Source organism: Chelonia mydas, chromosome 3, assembly GCF_015237465.2.
Source record: "Chelonia mydas isolate rCheMyd1 chromosome 3, rCheMyd1.pri.v2, whole genome shotgun sequence".
In the NCBI taxonomy this organism is placed as follows: domain Eukaryota; kingdom Metazoa; phylum Chordata; order Testudines; family Cheloniidae; genus Chelonia; species Chelonia mydas.
The window spans coordinates 57,724,692-57,744,978 of NC_057851.1; the positions used below are offsets into that span (position 1 = coordinate 57,724,692).

Here is a 20,287-nt window from a genome sequence, read left to right on the forward strand (position 1 = left end):
AAAATGTATCCATGCTCCTTAAGGGTTGTTGAAGGAAAAAATGAAAGTGGTGGCACAGGAAAGATCTAGATCCCAATTTATACTTCTAAACCCTTTTGCCCTCACCCCCTACAGGTTTGGAAAAGTAAATTAGTGACTTGACCTGATTTGTCCGTGCGTAGATAATATTTCTTGGTTAGTTTCTAGCAGTTTTAACGGTTGCTGCTATAGCATGATGTTTGTTGTGAGTTTGAAGTTAGTCACAGCCTAGCAGAATTTTAATGGCTTGTGCTGTTAAATTTAGGGAGAATTGAGGATAATTTATAAATTATCCTGGTTTTTTAAAAGAAGCTTATGACTGGTTATATAATCTTTGAAAGAAAAAATATTTTGCTAACTATTTGAGCTCTATAATAATGAAGGTTTTTGAAGTAAACCTGGTGCTGAAATACTACACAGAGCTTTGCTCTGTACATAATAGACCTATACTTGACTTTCATTGTAACCACTCCAAGTAGCTCTCAAGTTTGTGATTGGAGGTGTAGGGCAAAATACCTAGAGATCAGTTGAGTAGACTGCCGTTAGTTAGGGACCCAATAAACAATTAAAGGTGTATTGTGTTTGTTTAAATATGTTTTGGGAAGCTGCAGTCCTTTTACCTCAAGCAGTATTCCTGCTGGTGGATGCTAGTGCTCTGGATTCGTATCTCACAGTAGCTGCAAACAAAACTTGAAGAAGAAGAAGAAAAAAAATCCTAGTTTGCAAATGTGTTTGGAGGCACCACAGCTTTTCCTTGTGAACTGTGTCCATTGTAAGGTACAGTATGCATTTTAGACACACATTGTTTTCCCATCCATTCTTGTGCCATTCTTCAGATATACAGTTGATAACTCCTGGGGGCTGGGCCAAGTATGCAGACATCTCAGGTACTCCCTTAGCTTATGAAAACTGGAAGTCCTCATTGCTAGAATCCCTTACAGAGCCAACAAGAGAAGAGGGAATTCTTGTTTAGTTACCATATAAAAATATGGAATTTTAAGTTATTTAGGATACTTATTGATGAATTAAGTGGAAACAAATCACCGGTGCTAGATATTGCGCAGTAAAGTTCTGTAGCAGCTTAAGAATTAAGCGACCCTTCTGCTATCAAAAATGTGTAGCTGACTTGGTTGGTAGATTACTATTCAGGAAGACTGTGTGAATAGCCTTATAAAAGGTGCAGTCCCGGAAATTAGATTGCTGTAACCTAGAGAACTAAGTATATTAGTTGAAGAAAATATTAATTATAAAATGCCTATGTAAGCATTACTAGTATATTAAAAAAATGTGGAAGGAAATAAAGGAAATGAAGGAGAACTGTAGTTATTTGGACTGTCAAATGCCTTCGGTGTCATTCATATAAAAGGTACTGGGAATTTGGACAACACCCAACTTATGTATCTTTTTAACATCAAATTCTTATTGGGAGGGAGAGAGCTTCTCAGCTCCACTGCCAGGGAGTCATCAGCCTTTGTGTAAAGAATAGTAGCTGGAACTGAACTTGACACACTTTGAGGTTATGCATGCGGTGAGACAAAGGGCTTTGAGAAATTTGCTATCAATAACATACTGTCCATTGATTAAATCTGTCATCTCCTCATCAAGATGGTACACAACCTTGGGGGTTTTCTGGACTCTTTGTTACAGTTGTAAATGCCAATGACTATGGTTGGTAAAAATGCTTTGGTCTATCTGCAGAAGTCTGCACTGTTCTATCAGACTCTGATCTGGGCCCATGCATTTTTGATCTCTAGACTTGATTCTTACAGTTTGTTTTATCCCCAAATAGCTCTGTTTAGTACTGAATGTTGCAGTTCACCTACCAAAATACATGGGCTGCTAAAAGCACATTGTCCTAGTGCTGTGCTCTCTGCATAAGCTTCATGAAGTCATGTATGACTTCATAAGAATCATATTCAAGGTTTGGTCCTGATATTCTAAGATCACTGTGGGATTTGCCCAGTTTACTGGAGGAATTTAGGGTATGTCTTCACTACCCGCCAGATTGGCAGGCAGCGATCGATCCAGCAGTGATCGATTTATCGCGTCTAGTGTAGACGCGCAAGCAGAGTCGACAGGGGAGCGGCAGCAGTCGATCTAAGCACGTCGATCTAAATACGTCGATTTCAGCTATGTTATTCACGCAGCTGAAGTTGCGTAACTTAGATCTATTTCCCCCACTAGTGTAGACCAGGGCTAACTTATTCCAGGGAACCATGAATGCCTGTGATAGCAATGTTACACTAGAAAAATTGGAAGTCAATCTCAAGAGTGACATTCCTGAGTGCAGGAGATGGAGCTTTCATAGCAGCTGCCCACAATCATGAAACTTGCTTCTAGAAAACATTGAAGTGACCACAAATCCCACTTCCTTCTGAACATGCAAAACTAATGTATTTGATTTGGCTTTCCCACAGTCACTATATTTTTAAAATCACCATCTAGACTGAGGAGAGAGCTTAATTTATTATATTTAAAATAAAAATTATGAAAGAAAAAATTGGAAGGCTCATGGATCTTGATTACAAACTAAATAAAATAGAAACTTAGTATTCATGGGGTGAGAGGTATAGGTTATCATATGTTTAAAAACTGGATAAAAGAAATCAGAGTAGGATGTATGGTCAGTTTTTCCTTGGAAAGAGGTTAGCAGTGGGGTGCTGCAATAATTTGTACATATTGAAGGTGGCAAAACGTGTTGGTACAATTATCGGTAATTCAACTATGTAATTGGGTAAGATGGCACATGAAGTTCATTAAAGACCATTGCAAGATAATGCACCTGGGAAGAAATAGTAGCTGCACTGATTTACATTGATAGGCTCTAAATTAAACAAAAAATCACTGTCCCAAATTGTCTCCAATCTTGGCTCATCAGAGGACACCAAGTAGGAATGAAACAACTGGAGGGGAAGGAGAGTAGAGTAACGTGGGTGTCATCATAGACAGCTCACTGAAAGTATCTGGTCGATAAGCAGGTCAAGGGGGTACAGAAGAGTAGTGAAAAATGACAGTGGGATTATAATAAATTAATTGTGCACCTTCACTTTGAATACTCTATTCAGGGTTCGTCACCCCATCTCAAGACAGGTATGGCAGAACTAAAAGGCTCCAGAGAAGGTCTATAAAAATGAGCAGAGTAACTGATAACATTCAAGGGCCACTGTTGTCATAAGCCTCAAAGTCTCTTATGTTGCAACTGGGTGATGAACCACCAAGTCTCACTAGCTTAGACGTATTCCAGTTCCTCCAATCCAAATTGTGACTGTTGATAGCTCCGACATAAGATGGGGCACTTTTAAAACACTTGATTTTTCCATAAAAAATAAAACTTAACGTTTTTTCAGTACTCTACATGTTTAAAGATACAGTGCTTCCAACTCATGATTTTATTTTAAGGCTCATAATATTTGGCAGGTTTTCTTAAATCCCTAGCTCCTAGAGTCATGTGATTACATGCAAATTTCCTCTTTAAAAAAAAAAAGATCCTAGCTCTCATGGTTGTGGCAAAAGTTTGAAAACATTAACCCTAAAGGCTCAAAGCGCAGAAAGGAAATAAAGAGCCCAAAATGTGTTTATTTTTAAAATCTAACCATTTTTAAGCTAGCTCATGTTTGTGCGGGACTTAACTCATGATTCTTGAAGACTTGGGGTTAGCAATACTGCAGTGATAGTTATTGAAAAGTAAGCTGTTACCAACAACTATCATATGCTTATCCTAGTTAATTCGTATTTCAATTTTCATGCAACTTGCATCAAGACAATACGTAGTAAACATCCTGTTTTAAGAGACTATCCCAGTGTTGTTCCAAACTTTCTGAGTATGATTTTGTTCCACTCCTTTGCTTAAGCAATTGATTTTATTGGTCCTTAGACTCAGGTCACTTCAAGCAGGTTTCGTTTTTAAAAGAAAAAACTACGGTTTTGATAATGCTGTGTGGTAACTGTTGGAAATTACTGATTTTGTTTAATAGGTGTGACATTCCCCTGGTGTTATCTGGACCGCTGATCTGCTAGGTCACTCCAATCATAGAATCATAGAATATCAGGGTTGGAAGGGACCTCAGGAGGTCATCTAGTCCAACCCCCTGCTCAAAGCAGGACCAATCCCCAATCAAATCATCCCAGCCAAGGCTTTGTCAAGCCTGACCTTAAAAACTTCCAAGGAAGGAGATTCTACCACCTCCCTAGGTAACGCATTCCAGTGTTTCACCACCCTCCTAGTGAAAAAGTTTTTCCTAATATCCAACCTAAACCTCCCCCACTGCAACTTGAGACCATTACTCCTTGTTCTGTCCTCTTCTACCACTGAGAATAGTCTAGAACCATCCTCTCTGGAACCACCTCTCAGGTAGTTGAAAGCAGCTATCAAATCCCCCCTCATTCTTCTCTTCTGCAGACTAAACAATCCCAGTTCCCTCAGCCTCTCCTCATAAGTCATGTGTTCTAGACCCCTAATCATTTTTGTTGCCCTTCGCTGGACTCTCTCCAATTTCTCCACATCCTTCTTGTAGTGTGGGGCCCAAAACTGGACACAGTACTCCAGATGAGGCCTCACCAATGTCGAATAGAGGGGAACGATCACGTCCCTCGATCTGCTCACTATGCCCCTACTTATACATCCCAAAATGCCATTGGCCTTCTTGGCAACAAGGGCACACTGCTGACTCATATCCAGCTTCTCGTCCACTGTAACCCCTAGGTCCTTTTCCGCAGAACTGCTGCCTAGCCATGCGGTCCCTAGTCTGTAGCTGTGCATTGGGTTCTTCCGTCCTAAGTGCAGGACCCTGCACTTATCCTTATTGAACCTCATCAGGTTTCTTTTGGCCCAATCCTCCAATTTGTCTAGGTCCCTCTGTATCCTATCCCTGCCCTCCAGCGTATCTACCACTCCTCCCAGTTTAGTATCATCCGCAAATTTGCTGAGAGTGCAATCCACATTATCCTCCAGATCATTTATGAAGATATTGAACAAAACCGGCCCCAGGACCGACCCCTGGGGCACTCCACTTGACACCGGCTGCCAACTAGACATGGAGCCATTGATCACTACCCGTTGAGCCCGACAATCTAGCCAACTTTCTACCCACCTTATAGTGCATTCATCCAGCCCATACTTCTTTAACTTGCTGACAAGAATACTGTGGGAGACCGTGTCAAAAGCTTTGCTAAAGTCAAGAAACAATACATCCACTGCTTTCCCTTCATCCACAGAATCAGTAATCTCATCATAGAAGGCTATTAGATTAGTCAGGCATGACCTTCCCTTGGTGAATCCATGCTGACTGTTCCTGATCACTTTCCTCTCGTGTAAGTGCTTCAGGATTGATTCCTTGAGGACCTGCTCTATGATTTTTCCAGGGACTGAGGTGAGGCTGACTGGCCTGTAGTTCCCAGGATCCTCCTTCTTCCTTTTTTAAAGATTGGCACTACATTAGCCTTTTTCCAGTCATCTGGGACTTCCCCCGTTCGCCACGAGTTTTCAAAGATAATGGCCAATGGCTCTGCAATCACATCCGCCAATTCCTTTAGCAATCCTCGACTCGGGGACCCAGCCTTACCCTGCTCCGCTGTGAGAACCCCCACTCCCGGGCTGTTCACGCACAGCTTCTAGCACAGGTCTCAAACATGCGGCCTGCAGGCCACATGCGGACCCCGGGGTTCTTTTCTGTGGCCTGCCAGCTCCCCGTGGCCCGCCCCAGCATTTACCTAGAGCAGCTCCTGCCCTGCCACCGCTCTGCTTCAGGAAGTGGCTGGGACCTGGGGGAAGGGGAGCACAGGGGTCTGTGTGTTGCCCTGGCCGCTCCTCCAGGTACCTCCCCCGAAGCTCCCATTGGCTGCGGTTCCCCGTTCCCCTGTCCCAGACACAACCCAGTTATGCCCGCTGGACGTTGCAAGCTTGTATGAGTTCATCAATTTAACAAAGAAATTGATATACCAGGCTTGTTATCCCAAGGGGCGTCTCTGACACACTTCAAACCAAATGCACTGCTTCAGCTAGAATAACCAAACAAATGTATTAAGTATAAAAGATAGATTTTAAGTGATTATAAATCAAAGCACAACAAGTTAGATTTGGTCAAATGAAATAAAAGCAAAATGCATTCTAAGCTGATCTTAACACTTTCAGTGCCCTTACAAACTTAGATGCTTCTCACCACAGGCTGGCTCGTTGCCCTTCAGCCAGGCTCTCCCCTTTGATCAGCGCTTAAGTTGCTTGGTGGTGGTGGTGTCTGTGGATGGAGGTGGAAGAGAGAGTGCATAGCAAATGTTTCTCCCTTTTATCATGTTCTTTCTTCCCTCTTGGTTTTGCCCCTCCCCAGTTCAGAGTCAGGTGAGCATTACCTCATCATAGTCCCAAACTGACCAAGGGAAAGGGGGTGACTCTTTCAGAGGTCCAACAGATCCTTTGCTGCTCCCTAGGCCAGTGTCCTTTGTTCCTGTGAGGCTGGGCTGGGTTTGTTGCATACGTGCCCTGATGAGGTGTGAACTGCCCCTCTGGTCTTGGAGAGTTTTGCCTGGGCCTCTGCTCCTGGAGAATTTTTGCCTGGGTTTGTTTTAAGTCATGAGGACACATTTTCAGCCTCATAACTATATACATGGAATTACAACCTATAACATTACTATAACAACAATACCAAGTGCATCATGAGCCTTCCAAAGACACCCGGCAAATAAACTTTGCATTGGATACCACACAATTATATTATAAGGATGAACATGGGGGTACAGGGTGTATTCCCCAAGGTACAGAGCGTCACAATGGTGTCTGCTAAACAAATTAGCTACGCCTTACAGCACTCTTTGAGGCACACAAATATTACTAAAAATGTGAAACAGAGGCACAATGACTTGCCCGTGGCTTAAAAGAGAATCTGTGACTAAAATAGGATGGCAGGTCCTGAATGCTCTTAAGGCAGGGTTGGCTCTACATGTTTTGTGTCACGGAGTAGAAAATGTTTTCATCTCCCACACTCAACCAGAAAAAGGGAGAGTGGGGATTTGCAGCTCCGCAATGAGATCATTTGGCACCCCAAACACTAGTTTGCTGCCCTGCCCTACTAATCTACACAAAACTAGTATCCCAAAAAGTGATCTTGAATTAAACAGAAAAACAAGTTACTGTCCACTATGTGCAAGTAGGGCAGGAAGGGACCCATGGATGGGAGTTTAGCTGTGGTCAGGACGTGGCTAATATGGAAATTGTGCTGGTCTGTAGTTCCGTTTCTGTTTCAGTGAGACAGGATTACTTCTCTGCCGAAAGCTATAGAATCATAGAAATGTAGTGCTGGAAGTGACCTAGAGAGGTCATCTAGTCATCTCCCCATGCTCAGGCCAAAACCCTGTCTGTATGGATAGAGGGTTTTTTCTAGCTTGTTGTTGTGGAGATGCCCAGCCTTATTATGCTTCAACAGACATGCAGATGTCAACTGTTCTGTCTTGGCTCAAACACGTCTGACTGTCCCAGGCAGATTTTGCACATAAAATGGTCATATTTTGGATATCCTAGAGACTGAGGTGCTATAAGTGATTTTTGTCCAGCCTCCATCTGTACTTTGACATTACTACTTCTCTTTTCTGCCATCAGAATAGAGTATGTATTCCATCAGTCCTCCCATGGAGAATTATGTGCTGGTGAATATATTCTGGCCAATGTCCCTCTTTCAGGATAGCTTAGGACATTATGATCAACTTTTGTCTTCTGCCGTCAATATGTTGGATCTTAAGTGTCTTGTTTCTTAATATAATGGAGTATAAAAAAGCTCAGTTAAATCCCAGACAGCAGAATTATTTTTTCATGGTTGACAGAGTGGTGAGTCTGGGCTGTATTTGTTTGGCGGGATTCAGGTATTAATAGAACTTTTCTAATTTTGTGAACAAGATTTAATTGATTGGATTCGGACTTCATAGCTTGGTTTTTCAGAGCCAGGTCTATATATTTAGAGATGGTAGTTTTCTTTCAATTTTGGGTGGTCTAAATGTGATGGGAAGCTTTGGCCTGCAACCTGTGTATTGGACCCATGCCTTTTCATGAGTAGAATAATCAGCTGGGGGTTACTGTGGTGTTTGAGATCAGAGCTGGTTAGAATAACTAATAATAACTGTGAACATTTTTTTAAAAACTTTTTTTGTTTTGTTTTTTGGCCAAAGTTTAGTTTTTTGTCAAGTTCGGGCTAGCTCTAGTTGAGATCATTAATGTATCTTTACAGGAGGGCATTGCTCTTCTTTCAAGGAAACAGTCATTGGATCAGTCCTGATAATCTCTGGATGCTGATTATTTCACCAGTTTATGTCCCTTTCTTAAACTTTCTCTTTAGGCTGTGACAAGAAACATTGGTAGTATCTGAAGACCTCTGATTTGCTTGATTCTTCCCACTCTGGCTTTCAACCTGGGTATAGGACAGAAATTGCAATAACCTTTTTGGTGTCTGATCTCCTTGCAGTGGACAGAGGGTAAATGTCCATACTGTTTATTTTAGCACTGTCAGTAGCCTGTGATACTGTTGACCACTAGGTTTAGTTGATTTGGTCGTGTGCCCTTGCTTGAATAGGTATATTTATTATTTATTTATTTATTTAGTATTAATTAAATACCAGTGACCTTCAGTAGTTCCATGTGTCTTCTGACAGAGATCCCAGAAAGTGGTGTTGGGCAATGGGTTGTTGGCCCTAAAGGTTCTGTGCTGTACGATGTCACAGATTTTTATTCTGTCACTGATTCTATTCAACATATATACCGAGGAAGATAGTGAGACAATTTGGGCTGTGATGCATTTGGTACTCAGATGACATGTAGGTCTGTCTTGTATCAAACTCAGATTGTGAAGTTCTTTGCTTTAGTGGTTCACCAAGATAGGGACATGAATGAAAATTAGCTGGCTGAAGGTCAGTGTGGATAATGCAAATGAGTTGAGGGAAGCACCTAGAGAATATGATGGATGGTGTTGGCACCAGTTACTGAAAATTTTTCTCTTCAGTAATTTTTTTGAAACTGATAACTTGGGAGGTTTTTTTGGCTCACCTGTTCCTTGTTGATTTCCAGATATTTTAAACCACCATTTTTATCTGAGTCTGGCAAGGTGCTTATGATTTTATTTGTTTGTTTTTCCTTGTGTGTGGACTTTGCTACATCATTGTGACCTTTCCCATGAATTACTGGGTGCTTTCTATAGGTGACTCTTCAAGGCTCCTAAGAACCTAAAGCTGGCATATAATATAACATTTTCCCACTCTGTGGTTTCATGTACCTGAAGGAGAATGTACTGCATCAGTTTCTTGAAAAACTGCACTGGTGCCTGTTTTATTTTCAGGTGCAAATAAAGATGTTGACACTGATTTGTAAAGCACTAAAGGGCTTGTTTCCTGATTATTTGAAAAATTACTTCTCATCCAGATACTCTCATAGCTACATAGATATGCAAAAAGAACAGGAGTACTTGTGGCACCTTAGAGACTAACCAATTTATTTGAACATAAGCTTTCGTGGGCTACAGCCCACTTCATCAGATGCATAGAATGGAACATATAGTAAGAAGATATATATACATACATACATACAGAGAACATTAAAAGGTGGACCTTGCCATACCAACTCTAAGAGGCTAATTAATTAAGATGAGTTGTTATCAGCGGGGGGGAGACGAGGAGGACTTTTGTAGTGACAATGAAGATGGCCCATTTCAGACAGTTGACAAAAAGGTGAGAGGATACTTAACATGGGGAAATAGATTCAATTTGTGTAATGACCCAGCCACTCCCAGTCTCTATTCAAGCCCAAGTTAATGGTATCTAGTTTGCAAATTAATTCCAGTTCAGTTTCTCATTGGAGTCTGTTTTTGAAGCTTTTCTGTTGCAAAATTGCCACCCTTAAGTCTGTTACTGAGTAACCAGAGAGGTTGAAGCATTCTCCTACTGGTTTTTGAATGTTATGATTCCTGATGTCAGATTTGTGTCCATTTATTCTTTTGCGTAGAGACTGTCAGGTTTGGCCAATGTACATGGCAGAGGGGAGAGACTCCAATGAGAAACTGCTGAACTGGAATTAATTTGCAAACTAGATACTATTAACTTGGGCTTGAATAGAGACTGGGAGTGGCTGGGTCATTACACAAATTGAATCTATTTCCCCATGTTAAGTATCCTCACACCTTTTTGTCAACTGTCTGAAATGGGCCATCTTGATTGTCACTACGAAAGTCCCCCTCGCCTCCCCCCCGCTGATAATAGCTCATCTTAATTAATTAGCCTCTGTATGGCAAGGTCCACCTTTTAATGTTCTCTGTATGTATATATATCTTCTTACTATATGTTCCATTCTATGCATCTGATGAAGTGGGCTGTAGCCCAAAAAGCTTAGGCTCAAATAAATTTGTTAGTCTCTAAGGTGCCACAAGCACTCCTGTTCTTTTTGCGGATACAGACTAACACGGCTGCTACTCTGAAACCTGTCACTATACATAGATATGGTTATACTGTAGTCCCCTTGTTTGAATGGCTGGGGACTGCAGGCAGGATTTCCTCACTTGGGAAATCTTGGCAGTGGAATCTGCTTCTGCACTTAGTGTGTCAGAGCTGGTGTGTGTGGATTTGGGGAGACTTAGGTGTTGAATTGTTTCAGTTGTTTATATATTTTTTCCAGTGCCCACAGAAATTGATGGGCATTTCTTTAAAAAGAAAATAAACAAATTAGTTCCTCCATTAAGTTATCTGAAGATAGGCAATGGCTGGGCAATCGGATGTGTTGGATGCGGAAATTACATATACTTTCTTTACAATAGAAGAGTATTACATTTAGAATACAAATATATGTGGACAGTTAAGGGGCACCTCTGAAAAAGACTTGAAGAAATCAGGGAGAGAGATTCTAATTCTTTGAGAAACATTTGTCCACTCCTGGCCTATGTCTATATTGGGCAAATATGTCATGTTAGAAAAATGTGGTGGTCTTAGCATATGCACCATGTGCCTCAAGTGGCACGTGACCAGGATTCATCACTGAATTTAGTCCACTGATTGGATCATTATCTTCCCTGGCTCAGGCCCGGTACTGAGGGGGAGTGCGACGTGAATGCTGATCCCTGCCCCCAGAAACACGTATTGACCAACACCACTTAACATGAAGTTAAACACAATTTTGTCCTCAATGTGGACAAGACCAGTCAAGCTTATGTGTGTGCTGATTCTGGTGTTGTGTCACCAGCATTCTCCATGGGGAAGACTGATGCAACTAAATCATCGCTGACAAAACAAATATCCTCATTTTTCTTAACTGCTACTTTTTTAAAAGATACGGTGATCCAGCAGATCCAGCAACCAATTCATAGGCTTTCTTCTTCTGCTATAGTTGCTTTTTGTTATCTATATTAAAATCTTAGCATCCCTTTCCCCCAATTTCCTTCTTAATGTTGCGGTAATTTATGTTCCTTGTATTGGCTTCGTTAGGATTAGATTTAGAAATCCTTGAGAATTTTAATCTGATTGGCAAAGCTTGAGCGGTTGTTCAAGTTAACTGTATTGGCAATATGGGCCAATATATTGGTTTTGTCATTCTGCTTTTCTTTTTGTTCAGAGGCATGTATGTCTTCTGATAATCTTCTACTATTCCCTAAAAAGCCTCCGTATATAAGGATTTTATTTCCTTTTAATTTTGATTTTAGGCCCTTTTTGAGTAAGTTTACTTTACTGAAATCTTCCTAAAATTTAGTGTTCCTGTACTAGTTTTTGGAACCTTTCCTTCCTTGAGGATGCTGAACTTAATTTTATTGTTATCACTATTAGCAGCTCAGCTATTGTTATTTCTTAACCAACTCCTGCAGGTCCTTGGTCTGTATTCCTGCGTGGGTCCATCTGCCATTGCCACCCATGTAGGGAGAAGTGAGCTGTGTGGCGTATACTCCCTTCTTGAGGCTGGACTATCAGTCACAGAGTGACTCTGCTCCTGAGTATGTCTACGTTGCAATCAGAGGTGTCATTGTAGCAAGCGGAGACATATCCAGGCTAGCTTTAATCTAGCTAAATTGGGTACCAATAATAATTAAGCTGCGGCAACAGAATTGTCACAATAAGAGGTGATGCAATTTTAGACTCGATTTTGGTAAACACTGAACATCAGAGAAGAGCTGGTTCTAGGAGATAACCTTGGATCAAGGGATCATGAGTCAATTAGGTTTAAATTAAATGGAAGTATAATGAAAACAAGGGTTGTTGTTTTTTATTTCAAAAGTGCAGACTTTGTGAAATTAAGGGATTTAGTTAAAGAAGTCAACCAATCTGAAGAACTGAAGGACTTAAATGTGGAGGAGGCTTGGAATTTCTTCATATCAACTATACAAAAACCACCTGAAATTTGCATTCCAAGCAAGAGGAAAAAAACTTGTAAGGAAAGGCTCCAACCACAGCCAGATGAATAACCACCTCAACAAGGTTATTGTAAGGAGTAAGCAAAGAGCCAGTAGGAAATGGAAAAAGGCTCAATCAGCAAGAAAGTTATTTTCTTAATTAAAAAAATGTAAGAATAAAGTGGGATATGATAGAAGTCAAGCTGAATTAGCTCTTAACAGGAAATTAAAATAAAGAACAAGGGTTTTTCAGTTCTATAAATAAAAAGAGAATAAGGAAGGATGATGTTGGGCCATTATGCAAAGTGGATGGGAAGGAGATTAAAGATAATCTAGGTGTGGCTTAAAACCTAAATGAATACGTTGTCTCAGTTTTCAATAAGGATGATAATATGGATGAGGGCAGTACCTCCAATGGAAATGAGTGTCTAGAAATGGAAATTAGTCCATCTGTGGTGGAAGAAAAAATTAAAGAGCTTGATATGGTCAAATTAGTGGGAGGGGGGGCGGTTAGGGAATAATTTCTATCCAGAATACTGAAAGAACTGGCACATGAGACTGCTAGTCCAGCAGCAAGGATTTTTTAATAACTCTGTCTGTTTGCGGTAGTACCACATGACTGACGAATAGCTAACATCATACCTGTATTTGAGAAAGGGCAAAAAAGTGATGCGGGCAATTACAGACCTGCTAGTCTGACCTCAATAGTATGCAAAACTTTAGAACAAATTGTGAAGGAAAGAATAATTAAATCCATGGAAGTGAATGATGATGCAACATGGGTTTAGCAAAGGCAGATCATGCTAGACTAACCTGATGTTCTCCTCCTGATTTTTTAGATAAGGGAAGTGCAGTGGATTTAACACACTTGAACTTCAATCAAGTATTTGACATGGTACCACATGGGAAATTATTACTTACATTAGAAAGATGGGGATCAATACAAGAACTGTAAGGTGGATAAGGAACTGGCTAAAGGGCAGAAGGCTCTGGGTTTTGCTGAAAGGTGAATTATAGGACTTGAGGGAAGTTACTAGTGGCATTCCTCAAGGATTAGTCTTGGGACCAATCTTATTCAATAATCTTATGAAAGACCTTGATACAAAAAGTAGGAGTGTTTTAATGAAATTATTTTTGATGATAGCAAGTTGGGAGGCATCATCAATACAGAGAACGACTGGAATTTGAGACCGGAAGATCTGGATGCCCTTGAAGGGCGACAGAAGTGGGATGAAAATGGGATGAATTAAATACTGCAAAGTGCAAGGTCATGCGCTTAGGATCTAATAATAAGAATTTCTGCTGTAAGCTGGGGGCTTATGAGCTGGAAGAGACAGAGGAGGAGAGAGACCTGGGTGTGTGGGTCAGTCACAGGATGACTATGGGCCACCAGTGTGATGCGGCTATAAAAAAGGCAAATGCGATCGTGGGATCCCAGGCGAGGCATTTCAAATAGAGAGAGAGGGAGAGAGGTATTAATGTTCTTATAAAAGGCACTGCTAAGACCTCAGTGTGTACAGGTCTGGTCATGCATGTTGAGGAAAGATGAATTCAGACTGGTACAGGTGCAGAGAAGAGATACTAGGATGATCAAGGAAATGGAGGGCCTGTCTTGAAAGGAGACTGGAAGAGCTTGACTTGTTTAGTCTAGCAAAAAGAAGGCAGAGAGGGGATATGATTGCTCTTTAGAAATACAAGAAGGGGGGTAAATACCGGGGAGGGTGAAGAGCTATGTAAGCTAAAGGACAACGCTGGCACAAAAACTATGGATATAAACTGGCCATGAATAAATTCTGGCTGGAACGTAGACGGTTTCTAACCATCAGAGAGGTGAGGGTCTGGAACAGCCTTCCAATAGGAGTTGCAGGGGGCAAATAACTTAATTATTTTTGAGCAATAACTGGACAAACATCTGAGTGTGATTGTAAGATGGGGTAGCTTGTGATGGTAGGGAGCAGGGCCCAACAGCCCTGGAGCTCACTTCCCATTTATGCTCATAAAAGCTCATGCTTCAGGGCTTCAGCTGGCCACCTGCTGCAGTCAGGAATGTATTTTCCTCCATGTATTCTGGGTTTTTAAAATATTTCCTTCCTCTGGAGCATCAGGGATGGCCCTGGTTGGAGATAGAACTTTGGATGCAGTGGGCCAAGGCTCTGAAATGGCACCAAGCATTCTCTTTCTAAGGTGGTTGGCTGGCTGATTCTTGCTCACATGCTCAGAGTCTAACTGAGGGATCAAGAAGAAATTTCCCCCAAGGTCAGATTGGCAAGACAGGGTTTTATTTCCCCATCTTTCTCTCTAATGTGTGGGTGCAGATTACTTGCCAGGATTGTCTGGCTATCTCTCACTTATCTCTCATTTCCTTGCCATTGCAGGGGCCTCTGCAGCTGGTGAACTTTGGTCTCTCCCATTCTCTGCCTGTAACACATAATAGTCTAGTCTCCTGCAGGTTCTAATACTTTGATCTCGTTTCAGTTGTTGGGTTTAATGTGCGCTGGGTGGTGTTGGTAATCTGTGGTATGTAGAAGGTCAGACTGGATAAACAAGTTGTTCCTTCTGGCCTTAAACTCTCTAACTTTATGGGCTAGTCACCTCCAAGTGTGTACCCAGGCTCCCTGTGTTGTACTCAGCTGGCTTGCTGGAGTGCATGCTGTACTATTACAATCCTACAGCCCAGGCTTCACTCTCCATTACGGTGCTGGAGCAAACTAGATTAAAGCTAGTTCAGGTATTCTACACAGGCTACAGTCACACATCCGATTTCAGTGTAGACATGCCCTGAGTAGCTTATGGTGAAGGGGTAGGTTTCTTCCCTATCCACAGAGGATTTACCCCCTTCCTGCAACAAGGTAATACGTACATGCAGCTAGGCAGAGAAGGTGTTCTTCTAGTCATTAGTGACTGGATTTGTCATGTCTTAATATATTGTCATTAGACCTTTGTATCAGTCACCAGAAAGCTCTTGGTAGGCACTCAAGTAATGTGGTGGTATGTGTGGTTATAAAGTGGAAAGAGGCTTGGTGTAAAGGAGGCTGGACTACAGCTTCTTTCACAAAGCAGTTCAGTTGTGCAGTGTACTTAAGTAGATTTCAATGAAATGGAAAATATTTTGCTCTGTTTTTCATGACTAACAAAATCAGATCAATTTAGCAAAGGTGAATTATTGCCTTTTGGTAGGGTTGCCAACCCTCCTGGATTGGCCGGGAGTCTCCTGGAATCGGAATCGATCTTCTGGTGGCTACGGAAACCAATCCAGGAGATTTTAATAGGCAGCTAAAAGTCCAGTCGGCGGTGCAGCAGGGCTAAGACAGGCTCCCTACTTGCCCTGACTCCGCGCAGCTCCCAGAAGTGACCGGAGTATCCGGCTCCTAGGCGCAGGGGCAGCCAGGGGGGTCTCTGCGCACTGCCCTTGCCCTGAGTGCTGTCTCCGCAGCTCCCATTGGCTGGGAACTGCTGTTGTAGAGATTGGCATCATTTTCCCGAAAGTCCTGTAGCATGCTAATCCAGGTGAAAATTGCAGATCAGACTTTTGTACAGTTTTATAAAATGTGTGTAAAGTAGGTTCTTTAACAAAACGTAACCATGTACATTTTTTTTTTTTTTTGCTATGTGTTATATATACCTGCTTGTTTGTGTATCTGGATGCAATCATTGTGATGGGATACCATCTGTTCTTCAGTGCAACCAGACCAGTTTTATTTTTCAGTTGGTTTAATTAGTTAATTTGTTAGTTAATTCAGTACAGTGCCTTGATGTAGTAAGCTGATAGTTCACAGATCACTTCACACATGAGTGTTTACCTCAGACCTCTGATAACAATGTTAGAAACTGCAACACTATATGTTGCAGTTTGTAGAACTTTCACCATGTGCTAGGGTTAAGTTGGACAGAGCACTTGGTGGGAGAATGAAGGAAATCAGAAGCGAGTTTAAAAGTGGTTACGTTTTAATTCAGTATGGATAAGTGGTAGGATGATGTAATAACTAGAGCCGTGGAAGTCTGCGTATATCCGCAGGCCATGTTTGAGGATTACAGACTGATGCGGATCCAAATTTTATATCTAGAGCCCCATAAATCTGCGGATATCTGCTTTATATCCACAGATCATGTTTGTGGATCGCGGATTGGATGTGGATACAAGTTTTGTATCTATGCAGGGTTCTAGTAGTAACTTACACAGATGGGGAGCCTTTCACCTAAGGGATTCCTTAGCACTTTACAAATTCAACATATTACAGCCTGATTTTTTAAAAGATCAATATCTTTGAAGCAGTGTCTGTGAGAGGAAGAAATAGAGCTGCTAATACTGTTGCTTTTTCACGGTCTATTTTTACCTGAGGGGAATGTTTGCATTTTTGCCATCATAGGCTGGGGCCCCAGGATGCTGAATTTTTTGCCTCAAAAGCTTCTTATTGCTGGTTGTCCACATTTAGCAGGAATCAGTTTTGGATGTCATCACTGGTGTGTAAGGTCAACTACTTCTTGTGTGCTTATTCTGGTACCTTCTGGGTATTCGTTTTAAGCAAACAGCGCTTGTTGTTTTGTCATGCAATTGGTTTTCAGTCACAGAAAGAAAAAATTGAGGTTATCCTATATAAAAGTGTGTATAAAAAATCTTTGCCTATTGCTGAAATATAGCTACTTCTGTTTAACACCTGTGTGAGCAATTCAGCACAGGAAGTGAAGAATCCGGTTCCCAGTAGAACTACCAGCAGTGGTCAATGTAATGGAAAAATGAGGGGGCAATTTTAAAAATATTACTTAAATTAATTAGAATAACTGTTAGATATGGAGTTGGATTCCGATTGAAGTGTAGAATGAATGTTAGTTAAGGAGTCAGTATTGCTAAAAAGTTAACTTTCGCTTTGGGGGGTGGGGGGAAATTGGCTGAATTGCTGCTGAATGTGTGTATAATCAAATTTTAATATAAATCTTAGAAACAGAATTTGGCAGTTAATGAAAAGGTATATTAGTGCTCAGTTCTGTAATGCATTTTAATTGTGAAAACACACCCTTAAAGGGACAATCAACTTGCATTGTTTTTTGAAACTTACACAAAAAACTTTATCAAATAGTACGATTTTTGAAATGGAATGTCCTGAAATTTTAAAAAATGTAAAAATGAAAGATGGTTACATTTTTTTCTCATTTGTTTGTTTAAAAATATCTTTAGGGTGAGCTTGAGAGCAGTGCCACCGAAGTTAGGGCCTGTCCTTCATCTCCCCTTTCCTTTGTGCACACACCAGCTTTGCTATCTGTTTCGATTTAGCGGGTCTAGTGAAGACCTGCTAAATCAAGTGCAGAGCGCTCTCCAGTCGACTCCGGTACTCCACCGTAACAAGAAGAGTAAGGTAAGTCAATGGGAGAGCATCTCCCGTTGATGCAGCGCGGAGTAGACACTGCAGTAAGTTGACCTAAGCTACGTCGATTCCAGCTACATAATTCACATAGCTGGAGTAGCGTAACTTAGGTCGACTTACCCCGATAGTGTAGACAAGGTCTCAGTTTCAGTTCTGCTGCTGCTGTCACAATGTGCTTGCAGTTCTTGGGAAGGGTATGCAAAATAGTGAAACTGATTAGTATCCCTACACAAAATAAATTGAAAAACAGGGGGTGGGGAGGGATGTGTTTAACATTTGTTGTAGTAATGTTGTGGGTGACTTGTAACAACAACAACAGGTAAAGTTTTACAGTGAAATATATGATTTTGACAGTGTCCCTTTTTAGATATAACTTTTCTCAGTTTTTGTATATATTGAATACAGATTGTATTTCAAAGTTTTCTATTTTAAAACCACAAAAGTATAGTTTAAAATTTTTTTGCTCAACTTGCTTTTTTCAATGACGTGCCAAGTGATGGAGAAGTACAAATTCAGAGTTGAGATACTAATAGAGATGGGTGTATTACTGGTGCCCAAGATGGATAGATTAGCACAGACTTTTGGATAGTTTTCAGAGTAGCAGCCATGTTGGTCTGTATTGGCAAAAAGAAAAGGAGTACTTGTGGCACCATTTGTTAGTCTCTAAGGTGCCACAAGTACTCCTTTTCTTTTTAGATAGTTGTGAGTGTGGTTATTAAAAATGTTCATCATCTAAGTGGTCAGATAACAGGTTTCAAATATTTGTCCACTGTTTTTAGTCATCATTGGTGTAACTATGTTAATGAAGTGGATTTGTAAGTTCACAAAAATTGTGAACAGTAATTTACCAATAAGACATGAAACAGACTGCAGAGTGTATGAAAAGGCAAAAGCCTGAATAAACAAACAAACAGTCAAAGCCTGAAGATGCTAATTTGAGGGATTGGGTTTCTAATTTAAGTAGAGACAATTCATAAGAAGCCTGCCTGTATCGTACGGAAACTGTAGCACTAAGAGATAATACATGTTAATTTCAAGCTGTATTTTGTTGTGCAACGTGGTTACATCTGGAATATTGGCAATGGTCCTCTAAAAACAGGGGAAAGCCTTGTTTTATATGGTCGTGTGACATATCACTAAGTACCAACCTGAGCAAGCATTTTAAAGGAAAATGATAGGCTTATGAAAATGAATGTCTGCTTATGCCTATAAATAAACATAAATGGTTAGCAGCTACACCCATAACAATTGGACTTGAGTCATAACAATGGACTCAAGACTGGCTCACAGTATCTAAAGACCTATAGAACTGTGGTATGTATTTGATCAAATTTACAGAAGTTTAAAAAAAACAAAACAAAAAAAAAACAGGTGGCCAGGAGCCAAGTCTGGGTGAATACAGATGTTGTTCTAAGGGATTTACTGTATGTTGCTGACAACACATGACCAGGATAATCGGGTGTTGTGGACTTTATGGAATGTGGCTGAAGGTTTCAAGTAAACATAAACCAAACTTGACTGTAGAACATAAACTTTTCTGTAGCTGGATAGATGTTGAAGATTTATTCTCTGAACATAAGAGAATATAGAATTAGAGGCTTCTGTTATATTTAATACAAAAGTTTAATAATTTTTACAATAGTATATATATCCCAGTAACTTCATTTTTTTTATCTTAATTCTAGATTCATACACTCTAAGGCCACATGCACACTGTCATAGTTTCAAGGTAACTGCATGTGTATTTCCACCCCCATGGTCCACTCCACGAGTTCCCAGTCAGGTCTGAGGTCTCCAGCTGTCACCTGTGTGACTCTTGTCCCACTCCTTTCACACAGGAAGTGGTAAAGCTTCACAGCTTGCCTGACACTGATATCCACAGCAAGCCAGTCTGTGTAAAGGTCAGCTCCTGTGCATTGCTTTCTCTCTCCGAGGGCTATGAACAGTGTATTGCCAACAGTTACAAGTTACCACGCAGCTCTTTCTAAGCAAGCACACTTCTTCCTAAGGTCAAAGCATTACAGAGACAACACACAAAAAATCCTAATAAATAGATTTAAACACACACTAAACATATCAGGAGTCAGTCCTCAGTCTTATGGGGTGCTAGTAGGCCAAAGTCTTCCAGTCCTTCTGCCAGTGTCCTGATGGTTTGCTGGACTGCAAAGAAGGCCTTGAGTCAGTTCAAGCTCATCCTATTATGCCAAAAACCCTTTCTTTGTCTCTTTCTCTGGAAAATCCAGGTTGGGTCAGTGTGTATATATAAGCCTCTGAAGGGAGCCTCTCTAGAATTCCACCCCATATGGCTAAATTCAGTGGAATTGTTTCGTCTCAGTGACTCACCTTAATTACCCCCTACTGTTTTTAGTTTCTGGAGGAGTTGTGGTAACCCTCCCCCACACATGAACAATCATGCATAGACTATTTGTAGATTTAATACAACAGGCCAGCAAAAATATTGCATGGGTTTGCAATATCTGTGTCACACACATTCTAAGATAGAGATGTTAGATATCATCTAATCTTGATAAGACTCCTCAGAGTTCAGTCTTTTTTTATAGAAACACTTTG

The 20,287-nt window shown here is 40.8% G+C and overlaps 1 protein-coding gene across 13 annotated transcripts in view; it reads left to right on the forward strand.

Annotated features, from left to right (window-relative positions):
• The window catches only part of MYO6 (myosin VI), a 177,374-nt gene that overhangs the window by 24,186 nt on the left and 132,901 nt on the right, over positions 1-20,287 (forward strand). The gene's annotated exons all lie outside the window — the stretch shown is intronic.